Source organism: Artemia sp. Qi Xiang Cuo, chromosome 16 (genome assembly GCF_049724085.1).
Source record: "Artemia sp. Qi Xiang Cuo chromosome 16, ASM4972408v1, whole genome shotgun sequence".
In the NCBI taxonomy this organism is placed as follows: domain Eukaryota; kingdom Metazoa; phylum Arthropoda; class Branchiopoda; order Anostraca; family Artemiidae; genus Artemia; species Artemia sp. Qi Xiang Cuo.
The window spans coordinates 57,545,929-57,552,477 of NC_142809.1; the positions used below are offsets into that span (position 1 = coordinate 57,545,929).

Here is a 6,549-nt window from a genome sequence, read left to right on the forward strand (position 1 = left end):
CGTTAATTAGATAATGGTTAGATCAAAGCAAGCTGCACGCAATTTAAAAAAACAGTACTACACAGACAACAGAGATAGTATCTTGAAAAAAGAAAAGCAAAGGTATTCAACCGACCAGGCGTATCGAGAAGTAAAAATTGAGAGAGCAAAACAAAACAGCAAGATGTGTAATCAAAATGATGAAGATTATAGACATGCAAAAATTGAGACAGCCAAACAAAAGTTCAAGGAGAGTTATCACAATGATGAAGATTACCGCATCAAATATAAGAAAAACCAAAAGCAAAGGTATTCAACCATCCAGGTGTATCGAGAAGTAAAAATTGAGACAGCCAAACAAAAGATCAAGGAGCGTTATCAAAATGATAAACTTTATAGAGAAGCAACAATTGAGCAGGCTAGACAAAAGAGCAAGGAACGGTATGATAATGATAAAGATTACAGAGAAGCAAGAATTGAGCAGGCTAGACAAAAGATCAAGGAGCGTTATCACAATGATGAAGATTACCGAAAAATATATAAGAAAAAAGTTGCTACCAGAATAATGGGTAGATACTGGGGTGAAAAAAGCTACAATGAAAAACTTAAATTCTCTGCGAGGTTGTACCGAAGAACGCATAAGGACAAAGGGAAAAATTACATTCAGAAATACAAGAAGATGGCAAAAATGCAGGCTGATCTTCGTAAATTGAGAAACATTTTACGCATGTTTTACCAGGATCACGAAAAGTATTCAAAATTACAGATTAAAATTCTCTTTGAAAGAGCGGATGCTGTTGAAAAGTCGGCTAGAAATGCTTTGGCAAAGCTTCATAGTAATATCCAAAAGAAATTATAATAAAGAACGACTTCTAGCCTATTCTAAATTATATGCGCCACTTAATTATAGTATAGGTTAGTAATTCCACAGATATTTTGGCACTGGATTATGTAAAGGTTTGATACAGTACATGGGAATTTTATATAAGGGACCGATATATTTCATCATAAATGGTATTTTTAAATTAGGTTTTTTTCATATAATTATCCATTATTATGTAAAATGCAGTAATTTTTGGGGGGTTTTAACAAAAAAATTATTTGTTAACTGAAACTAGAATAATTCCTGAAAATTTTAAATATAATAAGTTTATTTAACTGCAAATTGCAAAAATATTTATGATCTCTGAGGAATAATTTTAATTTTTTTAATTCAAACCAGAAAAATACCAAAAAACTTTTAAATTAGTTTAGTTTTTCTTTCGCTTAAAATTACTCCTTACGCCATTTTACCGGGTGTAAATCATAATATTTCCCATACCAGGACTCTCACCCATAATTTTGGGTAAGAGTCAGGTAGCTAGCAACCAAGTAAGAGACAATCACGTTCAATGTTAAGAAATATAAAAACCCATAACTCCTAAAAAGAGACTGATAAAAACAAAACGTACACCATTAGAACCGTCTTGTCCGAAATTAGGTTTTTTATATAATTATCCATTATCCAGGTTGCAGCGGTAGCTCTTGCATAACCACGTATGACGTAATAAGTGAATGAAATATTTATACATGGTTATCTTTCGACAAAAATAATTTATTTTATTGTTGTTCTCAGTCCAGTTTCGCTAAAGTTGTTATATGAACTGCAAAAATATTTATGGTCTCTGAGAAACAATTTGAATCTTTTAATTCAAACTAGAAAAATACTTTACAATTTTAAAATTAGTTTATATTAAAGAAAAAACTATAGTCCATAGTAACTGAAGTATTTTTTTTACAGTAAGGACCGAAGTCTATCTTATAGTAACTTATGCAACAAGGAAAAGAAGAAGAGGTATGTCATATATGCTACAAAATCTGTATGGTTTCCGATTATTTCCACCCCAATCTGGGAGGAGTGGAATCACACATTTGGGAAATTTCAAGCAGTCTCACTCAGAAAGGTCATACTGTGTTAGTTCTTACCCATATGTACGAAGGCTATCTTGGAGTGAGGGAATTTGAAAATGGGATTCGCGCTCACTACTTACCTTTAAAACCGTTCTATGACAATAATACTCTACCAACTGTTTTTGGAGCCTTACCCCTCATTCGTGACGTTCTTTTGGAAGAGCAAATACAGATTGTCCATTGTCACTCTGCCTTTTCCTCCTTAGCTCATGAAGCTCTTTTAGTTGGTCGTCTTCTTCAACTGAAGGTTGTATTTACGGACCATTCTCTTTCTGGATTCGCTGATGCTTCTGCCATTGTGATGAACAAGTTTTTGGAGATTTCTCTTGCTGCATGTGATCACTGCATTTGTGTTTCTCATATCGGCAAAGAAAATATGGTTTTGAGAGCAAAGTATGACAAATCTGAAGTGTCAGTTATTCCAAACGCCTTTGATGCTTCACACTTCAAGCCAGATCCAAGTCAAAGAGATCCTTCCAAAATAACAGTGGTTGCAATTAGCCGGTTGGTCTACCGAAAAGGAATTGATCTGCTCGTCAAAGTTATTCTGATTATCTGTGAACAGTTTAAAGAGGTGCAGTTTCTAGTGGGAGGAGACGGACCTGGAATGCTTTCCTTAGAAGAAATGGTTGAAAGCTATTCTCTCCACTCTAGAGTCTCCTTATTAGGCGCGTTGGATAAATCTGGCGTTCAGCGGGCCTTAGTCAAGGGAGATGTATTTCTCAACACTTCACTTACTGAAGCCTTTTGCATAGCCATTTTAGAAGCAGCTGCCTGTGGGCTGCACGTAGTTAGTACAAAGGTTGGAGGGATACCTGAAGTTTTGCCAGATCCTCTAATAACTCTAGTCGAACCAACTGTTGAAGCTATTGTTTCTGGGCTAGGAAAGGCCATTGATCTTGAAAGACAAGGATTTCAGCGATCTTTGGATGAGTGCTACTTAAAGATTCGTAATGCTTATAGTTGGGAACGGGTTGTGGATAAGACTTGTAAGGCTTATGACGAAGTTATGAACAAGCCTCAATACAGCATCAAAGAAATCTTTTGGAGGTATTATGACTCTGGTCCAATTGCTGGCAAAATATTCCTTCTTCCCGTAGCAGCTGCTTATATTCTTCTTCGATTTCTTGATTGGCTTCGACCCAGACAGGTTATTTTACCGGTAGAAGACAAAAATTCAGAGGCACATAAAATAAGTCTTGTTGCACCCGATAAATCTTACCCAGAATTGAATACGTCTTGACTAGTGCCTTGAAACCTCTTGTTGAAGAAAATCTATTAAATCTTAGTATGTTTTCATCTGTTGTTTTTTTCAATTAGTATTTAATTTTTGTTTTCTTTATTTAAACTTTATTTCCGTTATTTTCTTTATTTAAACTTTATTTATTTTTATTTTCTTTATTTGTTTTTGTCAACCCCCCCCCCCCTAAAAAAAAAAAAAAAATCCAACCTCGACCATATTATTGTGTCTACGTCCTGTCTAATTAAATCCGAGGTGTTTTTTTTATAAAGATAAAATCAATGATGACCATCTCCCTATTTCGTGCCTAATTGAGCCTCCTAATGTTCAAGTCCACTTTAAGGGTCCCCATTCAAAATGGTATCAAAAGCCCAATTGGAATCGGATAAACGTTGAGATGTATATTACTACTTAATGCACTCTACTCTCAACTATTAAAGTCCCGTTTCACTTGCTCCAGACTTCAATAAAGTGTCCTGATTCTAAGGAAGATCCGGGTTGCAGCGGTAGCTAGCAACCTAGTAAGAGACGATCACGTCCAATGTTAAGAAATATAAAAAACCATAGCTCCTAAAAAAGGAGTCAGATCAAAACAAAAAGTACACCATTAGAACCGCCTTGTCCGAAACCCCTGTATATTAAACTTTCTGTCCATTGGCTTGAACGGCAAGGGAAATATATTGGCTTGAAAATCAAGAAAAGTGGCAGCTACTACAACATTCTGCCTAAGGAGAATATTTTTTTTTCTTGTTTTCCACGGATAGCTTGGCACTGGAACATCGTACAAAGTTGTTAAATGGCTCATTTTAAAGGAAATTAATGGGGTTAAAAATCGTTTCCAACTAAAATAAATTATTTCCAAGAGAGAATAAACTTTTCAATTAAAAACTGCATTTTTGATGTCTTTTCATACTGCAGTCTTTCAAAGATATTTGATTTTTGTACATAAATCATAATCGTATACCAGTGGTAAGATTTGAACCTACGCATCCGAAGAGACTGGTGGCTAAAACGAGCGCCTTGGACCACTCGGCCAATCTGCCTCTCATAACTAAATATATGTGATTTTTTTTATTATCCGGGTTGCAGCGGTAGCTAGCAACCTAGTAAGAGACGATCACGTCCAATGTTAAGAAATATAAAAACCCATAGTTCCTAACAAAATAGTCAGATCAAATTCAAAAGTACACCATTAGAACCGCCTTGTCCGAAACCCCTGTATAGGAAACTTTCTGTCCCTTGGCTTGAACAGCAAGGGAAATATATTGGCTTGAAAATCAAGAAAAGTGGCAGCTACTACAACATTCTGCCTAAACGGGATATTTTTTTTTCTTTTTTTCTTTTTTCTTTTCCACAGATAGCTTGGCACTGGAACATCGTAGAGGGTTGTTCAATAACTCATTTTAAAGGAAATTAACTGGGTTAAAAATCTATAGTAACTAAAATAAATTATTTCTAAAAGAGAATAAATTTTTCCACCAAAAACTGCATTTTTGATGTCTTTTCACACTGCAGTCTTTCAAACATAATCGTATACCAGCGGTAAGATTTGAACCCACGCCTCCGAAGAGACTGGTGGCTAACATCAGTGTCTTGGACCACTCGGCCAGGCTGCCTCTTATAATTTGGGTTGCAGCAGTAGCTAGCAACCTATATAATAAAGATAAATCATAATCGTATACCAGTGGTAAGATTTGAACCTACGCATCCGAAGAGACTGGTGGCTAAAACGAGCGCCTTGGACCACTCGGCCAATCTGCCTCTCATAACTAAATATATGTGATTTTTTTTATTATCCGGGTTGCAGCGGTAGCTAGCAACCTAGTAAGAGACGATCACGTCCAATGTTAAGAAATATAAAAACCCATAGTTCCTAACAAAATAGTCAGATCAAATTCAAAAGTACACCATTAGAACCGCCTTGTCTGAAACCCCTGTATAGGAAACTTTCAGTCCCTTGGCTTGAACAGCAAGGGAAATATATTGGCTTGAAAATCAAGAAAAGTGGCAGCTACTACAACATTCTGCCTAAACGGGATATTTTTTTTTTCTTTTTTCTTTTTTCTTTTCCACACATAGCTTGGCACTGGAACATCGTAGACGGTTGTTCAATAGCTCATTTTAAAGGAAATTATTTGGGTTAAAAATCTATAGTAACTAAAATAAATTATTTCTAAAAGAGAATAAATTTTTCCACCAAAAACTGCATTTTTGATGTCTTTTCACACTGCAGTCTTTCAAACATAATCGTATACCAGCGGTAAGATTTGAACCCACGCCTCCGAAGAGACTGGTGGCTAACAGCAGTGTCTTGGACCACTCGGCCAGGCTGCCTCTTATAATTTGGGTTGCAGCAGTAGCTAGCAACCTATCCGGGTTGCAGCGGTAGCTAGCAACCTAGTAAGAGACGATCACCTCCAATGTCAAGAAATATAAAACCCCCCAACTCCTAAAAAAAGAGTCAGATCAAAACAAAAAGTACACCATTAGAACCGCCTTGTCCGAATCCTCTATAAAGGAAACTTACCTCCCTTTGGCTTGAATAACAAAGAAAATATATTGGCTTGAAAATCAAGAAAATTGACTTTTACCACGTTATTCTCCACAAACGGGATATTTTTTTCTTTCCGCTTTTTCTTTCTGCTCAGCTAGCTGGGCACTGGAAAATCATAGAGAGCTGTATAATAGCTCATTTTAAAGGAAATTGCAACATCTAGTCACTTTTGTATTTAAAAATAAAATACTTTTTAAAGTAGAATCAATTTTGTCAAAAAAATTGCATTTTTGATGTATTTTCATACTGCAGTCTTTTCAAAGATATTTGAATTTTGAAGCAATAAAACAGTCCATGTAATGAACTCTATAGTAATAATAGCTACTTGTCTCAATAGTAACCGAAACTCCTGGAACCAAAATTTTCTTTTTTGGCTTAATCGCTAAAATTATTATGTAAACTGCAAAAATATTTATGATGCCTAATCAGTAATAGTAATTTTTTAATTTAAACAACAAAAATACATGAAAATTCTAAAATTAGTTTTGCTTTTTGTCTCCTGGAAGAAATTTTTTTTTCATCTCAGTTCAAATTTATTATTGTATCCTGTAACCCGTAAAGTACATATCTCCATATTATTGTCTCATAATTGCAATTATTTTAGTTTTCAGTCCAGAATCACTAAACTTATTATTTAAACTGCAAAAATATTTATGGTGTCTAACCAATAATACTAATTTTGTAATTCAAACAAGATAAATACCTGAAAATTTTAAAATTAGTTTTGTTTTATGCTAGGTTTTAGATACTCGACACGGGATTTTGTGTGCTTAATAATTTTAAATCTTGAAAAAATATGGTCTCACGCGAGTGGAAAAAAAGAAAG

General features: G+C 34.9%; 1 pseudogene; it reads left to right on the plus strand.

Annotated features, from left to right (window-relative positions):
* Window positions 1-1,819: 1,819 nt before the first annotated feature.
* LOC148943124 (phosphatidylinositol N-acetylglucosaminyltransferase subunit A pseudogene) lies at window positions 1,820-3,172 on the plus strand (annotated as a pseudogene).
* The last annotated feature ends 3,377 nt before the right edge of the window (window positions 3,173-6,549 follow it).